Source organism: Gossypium hirsutum, chromosome A11, assembly GCF_007990345.1.
Source record: "Gossypium hirsutum isolate 1008001.06 chromosome A11, Gossypium_hirsutum_v2.1, whole genome shotgun sequence".
Lineage (NCBI taxonomy): Eukaryota > Viridiplantae > Streptophyta > Magnoliopsida > Malvales > Malvaceae > Gossypium > Gossypium hirsutum.
The window spans coordinates 101,025,743-101,048,579 of NC_053434.1; the positions used below are offsets into that span (position 1 = coordinate 101,025,743).

The 22,837-nt window shown below is 31.9% G+C and overlaps 1 long non-coding RNA gene across 18 annotated transcripts; it reads right to left on the reverse strand.

Annotated features, from left to right (window-relative positions):
* Positions 1–504: 504 nt before the first annotated feature.
* LOC107892272 (uncharacterized) lies at positions 505–3,975 on the reverse strand. Of its 18 annotated transcripts, none has more exons than XR_005905181.1 (7): positions 3,711–3,966; positions 3,114–3,502; positions 2,800–3,017; positions 1,778–2,695; positions 1,528–1,619; positions 1,294–1,416; positions 505–1,210 (listed from the first exon to the last, which is right to left on the reverse strand). It is a non-coding gene; the product is annotated as an uncharacterized lncRNA (long non-coding RNA). The 18 variants fall into 18 exon arrangements; XR_005905174.1 differs by having other exon boundaries at positions 2,800–2,950; positions 3,114–3,340; positions 3,711–3,963; XR_005905175.1 differs by having other exon boundaries at positions 1,528–1,610; positions 3,114–3,340; positions 3,711–3,963.
* Between the last annotated feature and the right edge of the window lie 18,862 nt (positions 3,976–22,837).

The window sequence follows — 22,837 nt, forward strand, 5'->3', positions numbered from 1 at the left end:
CACGTCTAAGGCAAACTTAAAAAGGTTGGGATAGATCTTTGTCTCATGTTTAATGTTTTTTTACGACGTTTTCCTCGATTTTTAAGAGCCTATTTTGGTGAAATATGAGCAATGTATTGGGTTTGGAAAAGTTTGAGTCAATATTAATTGAACAATTAATTAACATAAAATGATCATATTAATACAAAATTATCATTGAATAATGCAGTTAGTAATTTATATACAAAATCCTAATAGAAGTAGTCAACAAGTTGCGAACATGTTGTCGACTTGATTCCAATGACACCAAAAAATTATGGAACAACTGCATTCATCAACCACTATAACATATATATATATTTATATATATAATACATAATATGCAGTAAGCCTTATTCATCATCATCCGAACTAAAGGCTTTATCATCAAGTCCGCTACTCTAAAATTCAATTGCAAAAATAACAATGTACATTTTCTATTTATACGAGTTAGATGAGAAACAACATGAACACATGGGAAGAATATTTTAATATTAACCAAAGAACCATAAATTGAAGCTAAATAAAGAATTTTCATCAGTACATCCACTAATTATTAGTTGAGCAAGTAATGAAGACATCAAGTAAGAACCTAGCATTCAATTACAACAATCAATGTCCGTTAAACCATTAACAAACTTATTGACAATCTGGTTATAAAATAGTCACCTTACTATGCTTACTATGAAAAACCTTGTACTTACTTGACATTCCTTTTGCCATACACTCATTGATGAGAGCCTTATACTTTTTCCCACGAGCATCCATCATATCCATGAACTTTGCCTCTCGAATTTCAGTTAATTTCATAAATCTTTCTTCTACCTCAGCTATCAAACGAGCTTCTCGCTCCGCGACCTCCGTAAAAAGTCGAGATTCTACTTCCTAGGGTAGAGTTTTCTCTCGAATTGCTTGTTCGGCTTGAATTGTTTGTATTTGCTTCGACATGTTTAGCACTCATCTCTTCGATCAATGTACTGATAGCCGATGTATATTGGCTTCCTTGGGTGACTGACCCATAGCCAAACAACTTGGATTTGGTTATCCCACATCCATATCCCAACATTTTTCCATTATTGTCAGGACCGAACACTTGTGTATAGGCCTCGTTTTCTAATGCAATATTATCTTGAGGTATGAAAGAACTCTCAGGTGTTGGCATAGAGTCTTTAACCATCTTGCATGCTTCATCCTACAATTCTCTTAAATTAGAAAAATCTATTTTGAAAAAAAATAAATTTGATGTCAAAATAAATATAAATAAATAAATAATACCTATTTGTTTCTTACATAAACTTGTTCTGCTGCCTCACTACTCAATTTGTCACTCCCATATTTGCGCAAATGTTGAAATCTAAACTGCTCCAAACGCGAGGGATCACGGCCTTCCTTCTCAACCTGTTATACAACAAAACAATAGTTGCTAACAATATTCACCAATGAGCACAGAATAATTAATATAAGTTACATATTGATTAATATGTAATACTTACAAACTGTGATACTTACAAACTGTGCATTGAGAGTCGCATATCTTGTACTACCAGCAATGTGTGCATAAATCACCTTTGTTCGAGATTCTTTCACCTTTTCTGATTGTGCTTATTGTTTAAATTAATGAAAAAAATATAAGAGTAATAGGAAAGCTAAGTTTATTATGCCTCATTCAACAAATCACGCATTTATGCACCCCCTACTTAGATCATACCGTAAGTGGAAGCAGTAAAAATGAGACATTTAGTCTAATAAAAGTGCATACCTCAGCTTGTAGCGTTTCCCATCGCTCCACTAGCCACTTCCATTGATCATCATGCACACCAGGAGGATTGTTTTCGTATATTTCTTCAATCGGTCAACCTTCTTGGACCATCTCTTTGTTGTATCTAGTTTTCAAAGTCGATTTAAACTCCTTTCGGAGTTTTCCAACATGTGAGAGGATGTCAGAGTCCTCTACCTTACCTTGGAGATCAAACTTTTCCTACACATATAACAAAATAATGTAACAAGTACTCATTACATACAATTTCAAATAATGCAAAATTATTGCAATACATTAAAGTAGAAAATGATTATGTACTACATACATGAACGATTCTTAATATGTTTTCCAACACATATTTAGAAAGATGTTTCCAATGTTTTGTATTCAAAAGACATATAGAACCAGTCCTTGCAATTGTACTAAATGATTTTATAATTTTTAATTTACATTTGTCTATTGCAATTTGATAACAATTATTAGCCACCACATTCAGAAAATATTGCCAATGAAAATCAATGGGCAAAAAAAGTTAACAAAGGTGCAATGCAAAAAACAAATCTTGGTCAACAAAACAGCGGTTAATGCATCTATTTCATAGTTGTAACATTTTAGATATGAGCAAGTATCATGTAACACCTGCAATTTAATTCAAATGACTGAAGACATAAACAATTAAACTAAAACAGGATTAAAATAGACAAAAAAAAATGAAGCTTTAACTCAAATCGTTACTAGTCCAAAATTAATGCTACTTTGTTATCTTCATCAGAGAAATTTTTCAAGCAATACTGGATTACACAATGACCATTCAAGTCCTTCGACAATGTAACAGCTCCAATGCTTAGAGCTGACATAAACAACGAGATCTTTTGTTGAGTAGTAAGTTTCTCCAACAATTTTTGTACAGCACGAGCCCTATCACCGAATGAAAATATATTTGTATTTTATTTATTGAACACAAAAAAACTTCTTAACCAGAAACAAAAAAAAACAAAACAAAACCGAATCAACCAACATACCCATGATCAACCAACAAAACCGAATCAAATCGTTACTAGTCCAAAATTAATGCTACTTTGTTATCTTCATCAGAGAAATTTTTCAAGCAATACGGGATTACACGATGACCATTCAAGTCCTTCAACAATGCAACAGCTCCAGTGCTTAGAGCTGACATAAACAACGAGATCTTTTGTTGAGTAGTAAGTTTCTCCAACAATTTTTGTACAGCACGAGCCTTATCACCAATTGAAAATATATTTGTATTTTATTTATTGAACACAAAACAACTTCTTAACCAGAAACAAAAAAAAAACTGATTCAACCAACATACCCATGAAGATTGAGACAAATATCAACAAGTCAAAACCGATTCACCAGGTTCTACCACTGCAGGGTCGGGGATTTCATGCAGAGCAAGCAAGTATTGAGTCTTTTCAGCTTCTATCGATTGTCCTTCTCTATGTTGACGGGGGAAGCCTCTCAATGTGCAATCTTACTTTACACTAATTGTTACAACACTATCGATGGACCCTCAATTCACACCGTGGCCAACTTCAGCTAGAAAACATAGGTAAAACCCCTTAGCTCTGTTATTTTCTGTTGACCTGAACTTGAGTGGAAATATACATTGCTTAAATTTGCAATGGGTTTCCAATGACACAAAGCTCAGTATGGATTACTGAACAGACTAGAAAAGCAGTGTCAATACTGCTAATATTACTGAAACAAAAACAGAATTCCAAATTTATCAAACCCCACTTGTACAAGGAAAGTGGCCTTAAATATATATAACTGTAGATTAAATAAAAATATCTAAGTGTTCAAGTAATTGAAAACTATTCCCTAACCTTAAATATATATTAACTGTAGATTAAAGGAAATCGACCTCATTTATCATTTAACACAAAACCGAATCAACCATACATACCCATGAAGATTGAGACAAATCTCAACAAGTTGAAACTGATTCACCAGGTTCTACCACTGCAGGGTCGCGGATTTCATGGAATCTGTAAGGCAGGCTTTCAAAGAAGGTACCGTGACAAACCAGTAGTTGAAACAGGTGGTGGACGGCATATGCACCAGTGGCTGGAGCAGGTGGAGGACGGCAAATGCAATTGGTTTTCTTTGGCCAACAGAATTTGGAGTGAGAATAAGGGGTTTTTTATGGGTAAGAATCAAGGTAAACTGACCATAATCCCATGCCATGTCACTTAGTATTTTTTATTAATTATTTATTATTCAAAAATATTTTACTTTCTTTAATTAAACTATTTATTATTTAATATTATCATAATAATAATTTTAGTATTCAAACTTTGGAAATTTTTAATAATTTAGCTTTCACTTTTTTTAGTTAAATTTGATTCTTAATTTTTTAAAAAGAGTAAATTTATTTTTATAACCTAAAATGTTAACTAAAACAATAAATTGTTAATAATATTAGGGTGATAACCCGCTAATCTACATGTACTATTTACTGACATGTATCATTTATTATATATATCATATCAGTAAATAATTTAAAATTTTTATTCATTAAATAAAAAAATTAAAATTCAAAAAATTATACAAATAGTTCGTAAACAATAAAAATATGAATAACATGGATTAACATGCATATTACCATGTTTAAATTTTTACATTTTAATTAGTTTTTTTATTAAAATAATAATGATTTAACTTTTTTTAAAAGGATAATAATTAAATTTCACTCTTTTTAAAAGACTAAGAATTAGATTTAATTAAAATAAATAAATAAAAGCCAAATTGATAAAAAAAAAAGTAAACATTAAGAACTAAAATTTTCATTATGACTTTAATATTTAACTCTTAGTCTTCAAGTAAATACACAAAAATACGAGGATTCAATAAATATTATGATTTTTTTGTTAGAACTATCTATAATCCCTCCCCAACCTATAAATACAAGGATAATGCCATTCAGCGCATTTTAACTCACGTCCTTCTACATTGGCAACAATACTTATACCGATTAAGCTAATACTCAATCGGCAAATTCAATTTCTTAAAATAAAAGTAAAGTAATAAATTACAAATGTACGAAGAATATAATTCTTAAAGAATATTTGGTTTATATATTTATCTCTATAATTATAAAAAGGAAATATTCCCCCAAGGAATTTGGGCATGTTCTTCATATCCAATGTTTTGAGAAAATGCAATGTGTCAAGCTTGGCATTGTTGCTTCAAAGAGAAAGCATTTATTAAAAGCTCAGAATTTATCTAACAATTCGATCCTTAATACAAAATTCCATTAATGCATTAACGTTCCATCCAAAGTGAATAACAAAGATAATCTTTTCTTGCCCTAATTTTTTTATCTTTTTAACCAAAGAAATATATCAATAATAACAATAATATATATTTCCTCAAAATAAATACTATACATTAGATGGCTAACATCTATCAACACGATTATTTTAGAAAATAACAAATTCTTTGTAGCCTATTAACAAATTATAATAAGATTCGCGAACTTAATATCTATAATCTTTAATATTTTTATTTAGATATATATTTCAATCAAAACATTTTTTTAGTGTCAATCATTTATGAATATATTTGTTACATAAATTAAATTGCCAATTTAAGTGATGCCTTAGACATACTATTGGACAAAGGTAATTCTTAAACCCTAAATCATAAACACTAAACTTTAAACCCTAAACACTAATTCTAAACCCTAAATCATAAACCTTAAAACCTTAAAACCCTAAAATCCTAAACCCCTTAGGAATGCATATACCAACACTTATACAAAGAGTTGGCCAAAGTGTATGTTCGCAAGTCTATCCCAACACTTAGGAAAGTGTCGGCCCAAAAGTGTAGGCATAGCGTTGGACAAAACCAACTCTTATTTAAGCGTTACCTTAAGTATGCATATCCCAACCCTTATACAAAAAGTTGACCAAAGCGTATGTCGGCAAGTTTGTCCCAACACTTAGGAAATTATTGTCTTAGAACTGGACAAAGCCAACTCTTATTTAAGCGTTGCCTTAGGCATGCATACCTCAACCTTTATACAAAGAGTTGGCCAAAGTGTATGTTGACAAGTCCATCCCAACACTTAGGAAAGTCGCCCCAAAACAGTCGTCTTAGGACTAGACAAAAGCCAACTCTTATTTAAGCATTGTTTTAGGCATACATATCTCAACCCTTACGCAAAGAGTTGGCCAAAGCGTATGTTGGCAAGTCTATCCCAACACTTACAAAAGTGTTGTCTTAGGACTACACAAAATCCAACTCTTATTCAAGTGTTGCCTTAGGCATATATATCCCAACTCTTATACAAAGAGTTGGCCAAATCGTATGTTCACAACTCTATCCCAACACTTAGGAAAATGTCTCCCCAAAAGTGTCGTCTTAGGACTAGACAAAGCCAACTCTTATGTAAGTGTTGCCTTAGTCACGCATATCCCAACCCTTATACAAAGAGTTGGCCAAAGCATATGTTGGCCAGTCTATCCCAACACTTAGGAAAGTGTCGCCCCATAAATGTCGTTTTAGCACTGTTTTGTTGTAGTATTATATTCATGATTTATTATATGATTAACTGTAAATAATTATGTTGTTGACTAAGTCGTAGTTTGGTTCAAGTGTGCTCAAGCATGTCTATTCTCCTAGTTAAGAGTTGGGGTAAGATTAGGATTATAGGTAGTTGTAAGTATTATATCAATATATATATATAAAAGAGTACGTTTAATAATAGGGTGAGTATTTGGTATTGGCAATGTACTTCTTTTATTCCACAAATAGCCTTAAAAATTTGACATATGTCTCTCTTTTTTAACATATATTTGTTTTTAAAAATAAATTACTATACCCCTATAAGACACTTATCAACCGCTTGACACTGTTTGTAGAGTTTAAAAACTCCACTTGCAGTGTACCAAATATTTTCTCTTAACAATATTAAAAACTAATATTAATATTTTATTTTTTAAAATTTATTATTATTATTAATATAATAATATTTACTTTATTCAAATTAAATCTTATGTAAAATTCAAGTTACTCATAAGAAGTTGTTTTCTAAAAAATGACTTATACTTTTTAAAAGAAGAAGTCAATTTAAAAAAAAAATCTTATTTTACATTGATCAGTGAATCATATTCAGTTAATCAAACTATTTTCTAAAAAAAATGAAAACACAAAAAATAAAATATTTTTAATAAATACTTTTGGTAAAACTCAGACTCTTCATTTGATTTTTAGATCAATTTTAAAATATATTCATTTACATATTTTTCTCCCAAACTACACCGTAACCTAAGATTAATAAAATAATTTATTAACTAATAAAAATTTAGATAAATTTATAATAATGGAACACTTTAAAAATAAAAAGATAACACGGAAAAAAAAGTAAAATTTCCTCCTTTTTTCCCTTTCCTTTTACTTGTTATTCACTTTCTCTCTCTTTCTCCTCGCGCACCAACCAACTCAGCTGTCAATTTTTAAATGTCAAACGTTTAAAGTATTCTACTTTAATATATGTAATAGATTTCTCTTTTTTTTATAAAACTAACCTAAAAAAATTAATTAATTACATAAATAATTTATTTTTGATAAAATACGTAAATAATTTAAAATCTACAGTAAAAACCGGTAGAGTTAAAGTATTTGGCGCCACCAACATGTCATGTTAACAATCAAGATAAAAAATTAATATTTTAGTAGAGTCATGTAGAATAGCACCACATATATAAATATTAGGGAAATACTATGATTTTTAAAAAAATGGAGGGGTTTTAGACAAATTTTCCTTTTTTCTGGTGGAGCCAAATAATTTGGCACCACTGGATTCCAACACCTCAACTACCTTTTGTCTTTTTTTCTATTTTTTAATTTTTTTATTTATTTGTTTATTATTTTTTAAAATTATTTATTATTTATTTTATAATATTTTAAATGTTTTATAATATTTGTTTATTCAAATGTTTTTTAATTTTATTATTTTTTTATAATATTTTAAATGTTTTATAATATTTGTTTATTTATACGTTTTTCAAAATATATATATTTAAAATTTAAAAAAATAATATTTTATTTAAATGGCTCCACCACTTTATTACAAGTGTAATTTTTTCTAAAATGTATTTTTTAATATAAAAATTTAAAATTTTATTTTGGTGGAGCCATTCTTTATGGCTCCACCACTTGGTTCTCTGATATGTATAGAATGGTGAAATTGTTATGTTTAGTAGGAGAGTTCAAAAATTCCGTTGAAGATGAATAACGAGGTATTTTTGGTGTACGTTCTTTTTTATGGTGAAATTATAGAAGGTGATGTTGGTTGTGTATTTCAAGGTCAACAAAGAGTAGGGTTGAAATTCAAAAATAATGTGAAGCTGGCAAAAATGAAAAGGAAAATCAGTGCAAAAATAGTTATCCGTTGTGGAAGGGCGACGTCCAGATTATTTTACAAGTTTCTAATTTTTACAGATCCGTTGAAATTTTGTGAGATGCAACTATAGATGATGATGACTTGGGCATTATGATGGAAATATAGCTGTCGATGGGAGAGATAACCCCACCTTACGAGTTTTTTTTTTTCTCTTTTCTTCCTTCTGTTCTTCTACAAAATACAAAATATTTGAAAGGGGACCAAAACCCCACCTTCCTTCCTTGACTTTTTAAATAGAGACATTGGTTCTTTTTCTGCCTTTCTATTTCTTTTTTTTTTTAAACAAACAATTATTAACATTACAAACCTATTGACCAGTCACATTACTAATATCATAGACACGATTTGACCAATCATAATATGTATTTTTAATTATTTAATATATTTTTTAAGAAAAAGTCATAGTTTTTTAACAAATAAATAATTTTTGTATTTTTTCCAATCAATTCAACTTTCACTTTTTTTTCTCATTTTTTTCATTTTGTTAATTTTTTGGTCCTCAAATTTTTTTATTTCTATTAAAAATGTCCCTTTAATTTTTTAATCTTTTTTTCTCAAAACGTACTGGTGGTGCCATTTAGAATGGCTCCACCAAAAAAATATACATAAAATATTATAAAATAAATAATAAACAAATAAAATAAAATAGAAAAAGAACAAAAGGTAGCAGAGGTGTTGGAATCTGTTGGCGACAAATTATTTGGCTCCAGCAGAAAAAAGGAAAATTTGTTTAAAGCCCCCCTTATTTTTTCAAAAATCGTAATATTTCCCTAGTATTTAACAGGTTGTACCTTCTACATGGCTCCACCAAAAAATTGATTTTTTATCCCTATTGCTAATGTAGTACATTGGTAGCGCAGAACACTTTGGCTCCACCTACTTTTACTGTAGATTTTAGGTTATTTATGTATTATATCAAAAAATAGGTTATTTACGTGATCAATTACTTTTTTTAAGTTTGCATGACTTTCAATTTCTTTCAAGTTTGCATGTTTTTTTTATATTATAAGACAATGATCAAATTTCAATTTTGGTTCTTAAACTTGAGATTTAATCTATACACTTTAATTTTTGACATAATTTGATTCATCTAATTTTATAATGCCATTCGTTAGTCTAAATAATTAATATTGTTAACTATTTCAACCAAAAATGTTAACCTCAATTTTTCTCAATAATATTATTTCAACAAAAAAAATATCATGATAATTTTGTATAAGTGATTTTAAGAAAAAAAATCATAATAAGTATTTTCAATGACTTTTTTTATTGTTATATGATTATCAACTAATTTTTATTTTTATTTTTTTTAAATTTCACACCAAAGATTATAATAGAAGAATTCTAACAGTGGTATCAATTACACTTGAATTTTTAAATTTGAAAAATGAAAGACTATATTCTTGAAAATAAAAGTAGAGAGACTAAATTTCAAGTGTACAAAGTATACAAGGATTTAAAGCATATTTTAACCTTCAATTTTTTACTTTATAATTTGATACTAACAAACAATCAACCATGGGAGACTTTAAAAAAAGTTTTCCATTTTCTGGTGGAGCCAATTAATTTGGCGCCACTAGATTCGCCTGACACACCCAACCTGTTACTTTCTTTGTTTTTTTTAACATTTGTCCTATTCTTTATTTTTTTTCTTTTTACTTTTTTTAAGTTTTTTCTAATTTTAGGCTCCCTTGAAAATGAAGAGTGCTCTCCATAGAGTTCTAGAGAGAGTGGTAACTGCTACAGCTTGGGATGGAGGAGGGTGGTGGCGAGAAGAGGGAGAGTAATGAGGAGATATCCTTGCTAACAGAGGAACTCATTCAATTATCAGTAAAGGGTTTAAGGGTGGTGCCGAATGACAAACCGACTTTGATATGTTCAGTTTGGACAAAAAAGTTTTTCAATCCAGAAAGCTTTAGGGCACAGATGAAAAGCATATGGAAAACAAAGAAAAAGTTTGAGATTCAATTGGTAGGACAAAATTTGTTCTTAATTGTTTTTTTATTTAGAAGAAGATTTGGAGACAGTTATGGGAGGAAGACCCTGGTTATTTCGTAAAAATATTATTTTATTTGATCGACTGAACAAATCGATTGAGCGAGATCAGATTCGTCTTATTTCTTCACCGTTCTGGATCAAAATTGGTACGCGTTTACCGAAATTTGATAGAAAAGATTTAATGCATGTTATTGAAGGTAATTTTGGAGGAATAATTAGGTCTGGAATTAATGGTGATAATTGTAGACTTAAGAGTTAACTTGGACGTACAGAAACCACTTAGAAGAGGGATTTTTGTTTTAAGTGATAACAGTGTTAAATCGTGGATTTCTTTCAAATATGAAAAATTACCGATGTTCTATTTTGGGTGTGGTAGAATGGGGTATAGTCTCAATGATTGCTTGATGTTAAACCCTACAGAAAAAAAACAAAGTCAGTGGTGATCTGCCATCCTCTATAGCATTGAAACCCAAATCAACCTTGGTAGGGAAAGAGAGTATGAAATTAAATGCATATGCAAAAAAAGTTGGGTACTCAAGATTCTTACACAGGTCACTTGGTAAATGAACTTGGTGATACTGACATGATCGCAAAACCTATAGCTTCACAAGGAAAGGTAAAAGGTGGAAGACAATTGGCAAGCTGGCTGGAAGGGTTACAGAAACAGGAGACAGATTTTAATAAGTTAGAGATTGGCGTGGTGAATGATAGTAATATGGAGATGGGTAACTTCTCAGTAGCATCCAAGAAGTCTAGCTAGAAAAGGTTAATTCCAGTGAATCAGTCTGATAGTTAGAGGTGCGAAAGTGTGGGGGAGAAGAGGAAATTTCTAGAAGTTGCTGATGGCAAAAACGTTACAAAAGTGTCATATGGAGATGGAGTAAAAAGGTTGAAGGTGGAAGATATGGTCGACCGAGGAGAGGTTCAAAGGGGTGTAATGATGGAAAATCCAAAACAAAATGTTGTACCAAGTAATTTAGGATCGGTGGCTGCCAACAGGTCAGCCGACCGGACACAATGAAAAACTGATACTGGAATGTCCGTGGGTTGGAGAGTTCACGGGCGATACGGAGGCTGCAGCATTTACTCAAGCAACATAATCCCCACATAGTCTTATTAATGGAGACGAAATTAGACAAAAAACGTATGGAAAAGGTTAGGAGGAGTTGTGGTTTTATGAGTGAAATTGATGTAGAAGCAGAGGGGACTCGGGGAGGATTGTGTTTAGCATGGAAGGGTGACGTTAAGGTAGTTGTGCAGAGTTTTTCAAAGTGGCATATTGATGTTCTAATTAAGGAGGATGATATCCAAGAAGAGTGGAGATTTACGGGGTTCTATGGCTCACCATATCTAAAAAATAAGAATAATGCATGGGATCTGCTTAGAAGATTAGGCCAAGAACATAATCATCCTTGGCTTGTAGGTGGTGATTTCAACGAAATTTTGTAATCTTTCGAGAAAAGTGGTGGAGTACAAATAGATCAAAGGAGGATGGAGGCATTTAGGGAGGTTTTGGACGAATTTCAATTAATGGATATTGGGTATTCGGGGGTTTGGTTCACACAGGAAAGAGGAAATATGCCAGAAACAAACATAAGGAAGAGTGTCGAAACCATTTTTTTATTTTTAGAAAAAAAAAAGAGAATCGACTTTAAAACGAGTGGAGTCGCCACCAAACCTTTTGTTTAGGTGTGACTGGATCACCTAATAAAACATTTCATTTAAATCCATTTTGGCCTACGTAAATTTATAAAAAGACGGGTTCGGGAGTCGGTTACGTATGAGGAAGGATTAGCATCCTCACTACGCCCAAAATTGGTACCAAATTGATTAAATACTATCCTTATGTCTAAGATTAAAAAAAAAATTTGAAATATGGCTCTTATTAAAACATTTAAGCGGTTCAAGGTGGTCCTCAAAATTTTCTCGTTTTAAAGGTATGCAGCTTCATATCCAGCACGATTGGACACGATCCCTTATACCTTCAAAAATACGATTGATTTTTTATTTTCAAAAGCTCATACGCTAAAAACTAAAAAGGGTATCCAAATATTTAGTCCGACAAAAAATCATACTCAGCTCGATAGGGCAAGATTTCTCGAATTTCTAAATATTGAATATTGCCTTATTTTTAGAATCTTGAATAATAAAGAAAATTGAAAATTAGCTCAAAACACATTTATTTGTTTTAAAATAAGATTGAATAATTAATTATTTTTTTAAAAAAATTACAAAGCAACATTTATATAAAAAAGAGATTAATAATCATGAAACAATAAGCACACATAAAGTGCCATACTTGGTAAATGAAGATACCATAACCTTTTTTAGCTAGACCAACTAAACAATTGAGTGTGACTAATCTAAGCAAAATGAAATCAACTTTCCAAGCATGCATGAAGAACAATCGATATACAATATAAAAAAATAATGTATAAAGTGCCAAAAATATTTATTAAAATACATATAATAAAGGAGAATTTAAATAATATACAAATATGAAAGGATAGCAAAAATACATAATAAAATACAATCTTAGGAAATAAATTACACATAATAGACTTACAAAACATATATGTATATATATAAATAAATTTGGAAGCAATTGTTGGTGGAAATAGCATGGAATTTATAATGTATATAAGATTAAGTTAATTTTATCATAAATTGTATATGCAATAGATTTTAAAAAAAATACATAATTATGTACACAAATGGATTCAAAAGAAATTATACATATAAAATAATACGGATTTAATGATGTATATAAATCTAATATATGTACCAATATATATATGTAATAATAATTTAAATAGTACATTAGATATGTAGGATTTTCTTTTAAATAACAAAGATATATAGAAAATATGTGAATAGATTTAAAAGAAATTCTATGTATAAAATAACACAAAATTAATAATGTATATAGAATAAAATCAATTTTATCATGAAGCATATATATAATAATATATAAGAACATTTATACAAAATATTATATAGAATATTGAAATAATATGCTATAAACAAACTTTACAATAATAATTTTAAAAAACAAAGTAAAATTATTAAAGTAGCTAGAAATATAAAAATAAATAATCAAGAATTAAAAATGTATGTTAAGTGGATTTTTAAAATAATAATGAATTATAAAAAATAAAAAACTCAATCAAAATAGTATATACCTACAAATATATAAAAAGATTTAAACTAAATATTATACAAAATGTCAAAATAATATGATATATAAAAAAAGAACTTCAAAATAATTACACAAATAAAAACAAAACAAAATTATTAAAAAGCTCAACACATGTATAAAAATATTAAATGAATTTTAAAATAATAAATTATACAAATAGAAAACTCGATTAAAACAGAATTAAAATAGAAGGGATAATTTACAAATAAAAAAACTATTGAAATAGAAATAATGACTAAAGCGCAATATATGTAATACCCCCTACCCGTATTCATTGCCGGAATAGGGTACGAGGTATTACCAGAGTTTACGAATTAAATTTTTTTTTTTAGGAAAACTCAATATAATCCCTTTATAGATATCCAACCTTCCCTGCAATATTATATCGAGACCAATCCAAATCAACCAATCCAATTCAACATATTTTCAAGATAGATTCATGCATTTTTATAAGATAACCTCATCACATAACAAAACCAAGATTTGTTAGCCATACCACTGGTTGACCTTACATTCATTTCATAGAATCATTTACTTTATTAGCTTATACATGCCATTAATCTCCAAAATAAAGTTTCTTTATATACTGAAGTCCTGAGGTTGATAGTATGATGTGTCTCCGACCAAATCCAATCTTCGAGCTCTTAACACTACAAAATAGAGGAAAAGGGAACGGGGTAAGCACTTTGTGCTTAGTAAGCTCATGTAACAAGAATTATACTTACCTAATATTTTCAATACAATACAATAAACATTCCTATATCCATTCAATGCATTATTACCCTAATATGCACAAACTCAACATTCAAGTTAGTACAATAATTTCCATGTACCAATAATATATACCATGATTGATGTACTCATCAATACCATGATTTTCATTCCTTTATTATTTTCGATATTTATCCCGTTGAATTTATCAGAATTTCGATGGATTTTCAGAGGTACACTTTTAGTGTACAATTCCGGGTCCGTCAATTCATATTCATGTGCGCACATTTCCATTTCAGAGAGCACACTCCCGCGAACCTCAACCTTGCAGCGGGATTACCAGTCCAGGCTAAATCCCCTGCAATATAAACTCATAGAGTATTGTCGGGATTACCAGTCCAGGCTAAATCCCTTGCAACAACAATTACTCTAATGAGCTTGGATCTGAATTACCAGTCCAGGCTAAATTCAGACCCTAATTCAGATTACTCATCCGGGCTAAATCCATTTTACACATATTCTTCGGGAGGGCTATATCAGGATAGGATCACCCGTCCGGGCTAGATCCTTTTTACCGTCAATTCTTTTTCAGAGATCCATCGAATTTTCCTTTCATTCAACCGGGATTCTTCCCATTTTATCAAATATATCAATGTTTCATCAATTTTCATATAATGAACATTCAAATCATATTCATATCAAAAACATGCATTTCAAGCATTTAAGAATATAATTCAAGTTACATGAACTTACCTTGATACTTGTTTGTAAACAAAAAATCTACTAATCCCGAACTTTTTCCTTTCATCGATCTAGCTTCGTATTTGAATCTTTTGGATCTAAATAAATAAATTTAATTATCAATTTAATACATTTCATGTTCATATGCAACATTCTCTATAATTCAACTATTATTTATAGTTTATTCAAAGCTGTCTACTTGAGTCATAGTCACTAAATTATTTTTATCTTGAGCTACAGAACTCCAAATTAGGATACAATAATTTTCTCTGAAACTATACTCACATATCTTCTTACTATAAAATTTTCAAAATTTTTGGTTTAGCCAATAAGTACATTTTATTCTTTAAATTCACCCCTCTTCTGCTGTCCAACAGTTCTGACCCTTCTTCACTAAAAATTAATTATCTCTTCATACAGAATTTGGATGATGTTACCATTTATTTATCTTGAAAATAGACTCATTCAGGATTCTATACATATAAATTTAAGCCCATAATTATTTTTATTCAATTTTTTATGATTTTTCAAAGTAAAAACAGAGGAATCCGAATTCATTCTGACCTTATCTCACAAACTTTATTATATCTCAAAATTTACAAATCCATTTCTTACACCGTTTATTCTATGAGAAACTAGACTCAATAAGATTTAATTCCATATTTTGTTCATCTTCTAATTTGATTCATACAATTTATGGTTATTTTTCAAAGTTAGTCTACTGCTACTGTCCAATATTGTTAGTGCAAGCTGTTTATTACCATTTTTCCCCTAAGCTTTTAATAAATAACAATTTCGTCCCTACTCAATTAGCCTCTCAATTGAGATGATTTTTCTCAATTAACACTTTATTCTATCACCTTAAACTAGTTTACAACCCTTATGAATCATAATTTCAGCAATAGGCTTTAATTCCAAACATTTTCACAATTAGGTCCTAAAAATCAATTTCTATTGAAATTGCCTAATAAAATCATATCATAAACAAATTAAAGCTTTAATTTCATTCTATTTCATCATAAACTTACAAAAATCAATCATGGTGACTTTCAATTTCATCCATGAAATCAAAATCTAATGAGTTTAATAGTAGGACCTAGTTGCAAAAGTCATAGAAACACAAAAATTACAAGAAAAAGGCAAGGATTAACTCACTTGGTGCAAAAATTATGAAATACCAGCTTATAGAACCCTCCTATGGCGTTTTTAGCTGCTGGAATTGAAGAGAAATGAAGAGAAATCTAGATATTTCCTATTTAGTCCTAGCCTTATTTAGTTAATTTTACAATATTCCAATTTTACCCTTAATTTATCAATTTTATGATTTCATACCCTTGCCGTCTAGCCCAAATAAATTTTGGGTCTAATTTCCTTTTAAATCCTTTCTCATTAGACTCTTAAGCTATTTAATCATTCGAGTAACTTTTACACCTATTACAATTTAGTCCTTTTCATTTAATTGACTACCCAAACATTAAAATTTCCTAACGAAATTTTAATACCACATTAATAACATTTTATAAATATTTATAAAATTATTTTTGACTCAATTTTACGAGATAGAAGTCTCGATACCTTGTTTTTACCCAATTTCTTCAATAATTTCTTTTTCTAACTAACCACTAAATCGGTAAAATTTTTCTATCAATATTTTCATACGATTTTCCTATCATATCAATTTTCATGAAAAAATATTGAAATAAATTTCTCTTTAAATCGGATTTGTGGTTACGAAACCACTATTTCGATAACTTTGAATTTAGGCCATTACAATATACACGAATATTCAGGGATCAAAACTGAAAATATTCCAGGTCCTGAAACACTGTTTAGGTGCGGACTGAATTGCAAAGACACGAAAATTCTAGGAGAAATTTGAAATAAAATAAAATGTAAATACAGATCAATTAAAAGCCTGCGCAAAGGCGAAGGATCAGTCGCGCAATTTGACCATTCAAAATGCAAAAGTGTGGATCCATACAGCACCATTTCATTTTGCACTCAAAATTAAAGGGAAAAAAAAGAATGGCAATTGCCATTTTCACAAACAACAACTCAAATCCCTAATGTTAGGGCTTCAATTTGGGGTCATCGCCGAACCACCATTAAACTTGGTGGCCGGCCATGCGCAGAAGAGATGCAATCAGAGGCCAGAGGTAAGTGCTCCCTTTTCTTTATTCACTTTGTGCAAAATATAAGAGAAAAGAAAAGAAAAAAAATATTCAAAAAGAAAAAACAAGATCTGAAAACTAAAAGAAAGAAACTGGAAACTCGAATCACCTTTTTTATTTTTTTCTATTGCTTTTTCAATATACGTGTATATTTTTGGGGAAAGAAGATCCATTTTACAGTATTTTCATTTGGATTTTATAGCCAAATCTAATAAAATAACAAAGAAATCCAAAATTATTTTCCTTTTCCAGCTATACAATTTACTGGATTCGGTTATTGATATTTTCTTCCTTCTCGCAGGTTCTAATGTCGTACGGAGCAGTGAAGAAGCCGTTGCTGAGGCTGCAGTGCAAGGGTTTCCAGAAACTCCAAATGTGTTGGGCCAATCGGGCTTATTTTATTTGGGTTAAATGTAAATTTGGTATTTATGGATTGTGGACTTTATTTTATTTTTATTTAGTTTATTTATAAATTTAAAGGCCCGGGCAAAATGGGCCTTCTACAGCTGCCCCTCTTTGCTCATTGTCGTGTAACGGGAATGGAGCAAAGACTTTAAAAGGATCAATTTTGCTCGGTCTTGCTGAATCTTGACTTCTTGGGTGCTCCTCTTCTTCAAGTAATCTCATTGTAACTTTAAGAAAATAGGATTAGTGGTTTAAATCTGCTCCATTGCCGATACATGAAGATAAGATTTGCCATCCTTGATTTGCTCTACAACTGCTTAAGGAGATAAAATCTTCAATCTTTAGTTTGCTTCCTTGCTACCTCAGGAAGATAGGACTACAATCGCCAACCTTCTCTCTTGCTACCTCAGAGAGATAAGGCTGGTGGCTTAAATCTGCTCCATTGCCGATACATGGAGATAAGATTCACCATCCTTGGTCTGTTCCATTGTAATTTTAGGGAAATAAGACCTGCAATCTTCAGTCTGCTTCAATCTTCAACCTGCTCTCTTGCTACCTCAGAGAGATAAGGCTAGTGGTAAAATCTGCTCCATTGCTGATACATGGAGATAAGATCTACCTTCTTCGATCTGCTCTGCTGCAACTTCAGGGAAATGAATCTTGGGCTTAAATTTGCTCCATTGCCAATACATGGACATAAGATTAACTCTTTCGATCTGCTCTGCTACTGTTTAGGGAGATAAGATCTTCAATTCTCAGTCTGCTTCCTTGCTAACTTAGGAAGATAAGACTCAATCTTCAACCTGCTCTCTTGCTACTTCAGAGAGATAAGGCTGGTGGCTAAAATCTACTCCATTACCAATACATGGAGATAAGATTCACCATCTTCGATCTGCTCCACTATTGCTTAGGGAGATAAGATCTTTAATCTTCAGTCTGCTTCCTTGCTACCTCAGGAAGATAATACTACAATCACCAACCTGCTCTCTTGCTACCTCAGAGAGATAAGGCCAGTGGTAAAATCTGTTCCATTGCCGATACATGGAGATAAGATCTACCATCTTTGATCTGCTCCGCTGCAATCTTAGGGAGATAAGACTTGTATATTGAGCCTGCCCCACTACAACATCAGGGAGATAAGGCTTGTGGCTTAAATCTGCTCCATTGCCGATACATGGAGATAAGATTTGCCGTCTTTGGTTTGCTCCACTGCAACTTCAGGGAGATAGGGTTTGTAATCTTTGATCTATTCCACTGCAACTTCAAGGATATAAGATCTGACTTCACCGATGTTACTACACTATCCTCTTGGACATGTCCTGTAGACTCGGTTTCATGTATCATACTTATGCCAAATAATTAGGATGCTATGATCAAAATGAACCAAAAACTCCCAACTAGATGTGATGCTAATGTCAAATAATTAGGATGCAATGATCAAAATGAATCAAATGCTCCTAGCTAGATGTGATGCTTATGTCAAATAATTAGGATGCTATGATCAAAATGAATCAAATGCTCCTACTAGATGTAATGCTGATGTCAAATAATTAGGATGCTATGATCAGAATGAATCAAATGCTCCTAACTAGATGTAATGCTGATGTCAAATAATTAGGATGCTATGATCAAAATGGATCAAATACTCCTAACAAGATGTGTTATGAATGATATATGAATGCAAAAATGAGAATGATCTCTTTAAACGATCTTCTTTTTTCTTTTTCTTTTTTTTTTTAAAATGCTTAAGGTATCATCGCTCGTTGTTCACCAGAGCATTATCACTGATTTATTATGCTGCCATCCTGTTCGGCTGGTATTCTTGACAGAAAACCCAAAGAAACAATCACATTCTGCTCAGCAAGCTTGTCCCGCTGTAATTTCAAAGTCTCTTACACTGTAGTCTTCTGGGACATGAAGTTTGTACTTCCCACTGCAACTTCAAGGGAATAACATTTGGTTTTTTCTATCCATCCTGCTGCCACTCAAAGGTATAGAATTTGCATCATCTTCAATTAATTTGATCTGTTACACCATTCCCTGGGTGTAATGAACAGATGTATATGCTTGATATCTACATGAATACAGAATACCATTTTTCTTTTCTCGAGAATAATATTATTGCTCATTCTTTGCCGGGATTATAACACCGATGTAATTCCTTTTGGTTCAACCAATATTTTTGACAGAAATTCCAAAGATAATCTTAATTTGGGCTTAAATATTTCCAGCCCTTAAGCTTGGTGAGTTTTAAAAATAGTCCTGTTTCGGGCTCCTGTATTATTTAGAAACTTCCCAAAGTAATATGCGAATCTTCTTTTATAAAAGTGTTATTAGTCCAAAAATCGTTATTTCAATGCAAAATGCTTGAAAAAGATCATAACCATGGACAAGAAAGGAATTAATTGAGAACATAGCTCGAAACAAATAAGAAAATGCAACTAAGAAAGAAATTTATTGGGTCATGACCTGAAAAGAATAAAGTAATCAAAGATAACCAAAAAAAATGGGTAGAATGTAACGCACCAATTTTCAGGATTTCTATAATTTTTAATGAATTTTAGAAATACTGTGTTTTGACTGTCTGGTGTGGGTTTGAGTATGTTGGTGGGCCTTTAAAAGGCCCAAGAGTAAATTTAATTCGAGGCAATTCCTAAATTTAAATTTTAGAGAGAGAGGGTTCTGGCAATATGGGCTTTTAAAATTGAGATGGTAAAATAGGACACAAAAAGATCTGTGGTAAAGTGGCATGTGGCTCCACCTAGGTGTTTGGGGAGTGACGTGTGGATGATTAGGGGGAGCCAGAGTTCAAGTCACAAGGTAAGCGTGTTGTTACTTTTATTTTTGTGTGCATGTGCTGGGCATGTGATAGAGCTTAAGTGGAAATTCGGCTAGGGCTTTAAGAAGTTTGGGCCGTGGGTTTGAATGGCCATTAGGGCAAGCTTTATTTTCTTTTTGTTTTGCCGAATTAGGGTTATCCACCTAGAGCCTTCACTTTCATTCTATTCTCTTCTCAGTGTCGCAAAAAGTCGAAAAACGCAAAGTTAGATCTCCTGAGTGCCGAATTCTTCCTTCTCTTCTCCTCTCTTCTTCTATTTTCTTTTTCTCCTTCTTTTCTTCTCTGGCCAAAACATTCTTACCATTCTACTCATCTCCTCTTTCATTCCCATCCTTTTCTAAACCTCTATAGCCGATTGCCATAAAAGCCGAAATCCATAAAGTTTTTTCTTGTGCTGATTTCCTCTAGTCAAAATCCTCCTATTTTCTTCTTCTCTTTTGGTCAATTTTCACATCCTCTAAACCTCAAACCCTATCGATAATACCACTGCAAAAACCACCATTCCAAATTATCTTTCTCTTCACAGTTCCAAAAGCCGGAAACACCATAGTTTTAGGGACGTATAGTCAAATCTTTAGATCTCTAAGATTCGATTTCTGCTAGTGTTTAAGGGCTGGATCTACATCAGATCTGAGTAGAAACTGCAGTGGAATCGTTTTGGTTGAAATAACCTGAGGTAGGTACTCAAATCTATTTATTTCGGGTTTTAGAAAACCCCAAATCCCTAAAGGCATAGGGAGGCTGTCGATTGGAGCTTAAGGCTCTAAGGGTTGTAACAATTGATTTGTTTTGGTGTTAGTGTGATCCAGAGGCTGTTGATCGAAGGCTTGGACAAGTGGAACGACTAGATCTAGATCTAGTCTATAGTTTTGGCAAAGGTAGGATCTCAAGGGCCATAGGTATTGATGGCCGATTACGGTAAGTAAGTTTATGATGGTTGCCATTTTATTTTGGATCTGATATGTCTAGTGACGATTGTAGGATATCGTGGGAGATTTCGGTAGCAGTTGTCGTAAATCAGGTGTGTAAACGACACCCACTCATAGACTAGATCGACAAAAGCCGAAATGCAAAAAAGCCGGTATTTTGTGAACCTGCGAGTGTGCGAGCGCTCATGAGATGGTTTGGTTGTTAATTTTGGTAACCACAAGTGGTATGATTGCAGAGTGCACAATTTCGTGCACTTCGGTATATTTGGGCTTAATGGGCCGAAATCGGGTTAATGGGCCAATGGGCCTAATTCGGTAAAAACGCTTGGTAAGTGTTTCTGTTAATGTGTTAATGGCTGTAATATGAGTGTAAACCCTAAAATAGTTAAATTTACTAAAATACCCCTAAGTATGGAAATTACTATTATACCCCTAGGTGCAAAATTACCATTATACTCCTAGGGTTAATTTTGACTGAAATGAATGATATTCTGATTCTGTTTGTTGTATGCCATGACATGTATATCTGTTGGATGGGATATGGGTTATATTGATAGAGGAAGCGTTCTGGTAGCTCTACCACAAATATCTGTTTCTGGTGGCTCTGCCACAATATCTGTATCTGGTGACTCTGTTACAATATCTGTTTTGGCAGCCATGCTGCAAATTTTGTGACGTGTAGCGGATGGGTGGGTCGAGTAGTCTCCCTACATGGTGTAAGGTTGGCACGAGGGTGTATACGGATGGATATGGGCTGGGTTTTCTGCATACAAGATATATCTGTTCTGTTTCTGTTATGGGCCTATGGGCTTCATTCTGAATTCTGTATAGGCTAAGGCCCAACTTAATTTGTTTCTGTGGTTTGAACTGATCTGGACTATGGTTGGGTTATTTTACACACTGAGTTTTCCAAACTCACCCCTTAATTTTACCCGTGCAAGTAAGCCCCAACCATAGTGGACTTGGAGCTGAGAGGGATTCGGAGTGGCCACATGTTTTGCAAGCTCAATTTTCTTCTTATGACTGGATTAGTTTTATTTACTTTAATTGCTTTGGGTTTTAAGTTGTAATAAGGCCGCTTTAATTATTTTTAATTGCTTTAGTATGATTATTAGCTTAGGCATGATATGGATTTAAATGTTTGAAATTGAATAGCTCTAGGGCGCGTTTTTAAAAGAGATTACCTGATTTCAAAATATCGTGAAACAAGACAAAGCTTCCGAAATGAAAACGTTTTCAAAAAATTAATAAGTGTTTTCAAAGGCTTAAAATGAAATGGTTTTTCCTGAACAATCATTCAGTTAAAGCGTGGCAATGGTTGTGTGCATTTCTAGGAGTGGATCCGTGGAGAGCTTGGTACTTAAGCAGTTTAATAGACTTACCTCCTCTTTTTTCCGGTATCCTACCTGGTGCACAGCTTCCATTCACTTTAATCTATAACGAAAATGCCCTTAAATCACTAAGAAAGATTTTAGATAAGACATGACCTATACAGTAACGCTTCAATATGACACACCGAATTCAGCCGTAACGTCTGGGTCGAGTTTAAGGTGTTACATAGAAATGGAAAGCTAGATGCACCAGATATCGCAGCTTGAGCTTCTCTGTACCAACTTCTTGAGGACCATTCT